The sequence below is a fragment of the Penaeus monodon genome, chromosome 31 (genome assembly GCF_015228065.2).
Source record: "Penaeus monodon isolate SGIC_2016 chromosome 31, NSTDA_Pmon_1, whole genome shotgun sequence".
Lineage (NCBI taxonomy): Eukaryota > Metazoa > Arthropoda > Malacostraca > Decapoda > Penaeidae > Penaeus > Penaeus monodon.
Window position 1 is genome coordinate 15,780,252 of NC_051416.1, and position 265 is coordinate 15,780,516.

Consider the following 265-nt stretch of genomic DNA (forward strand, 5'->3'; position numbering starts at 1 on the left):
TCTCCGTCTATCTAAGTGTACTTTCCCTCCCGTGCAATATGAAGTTTAAACAATACAAAAATGTTGATTATGATAATGAGAGAAGTTTATTAGCAATAAACTATCGTCATTCACCTTTCTGCAACCTGAAAGGGAATTGCAATAACACAGCCGTAAACGTTCAACATTTGCAATACGCGTTGCATAAGCATAACCGAACAGATGTTCAGTTTGATCTTTATCGCAACTACGCTTATAGATTTCTCCGACTTTCGAATGTAATATA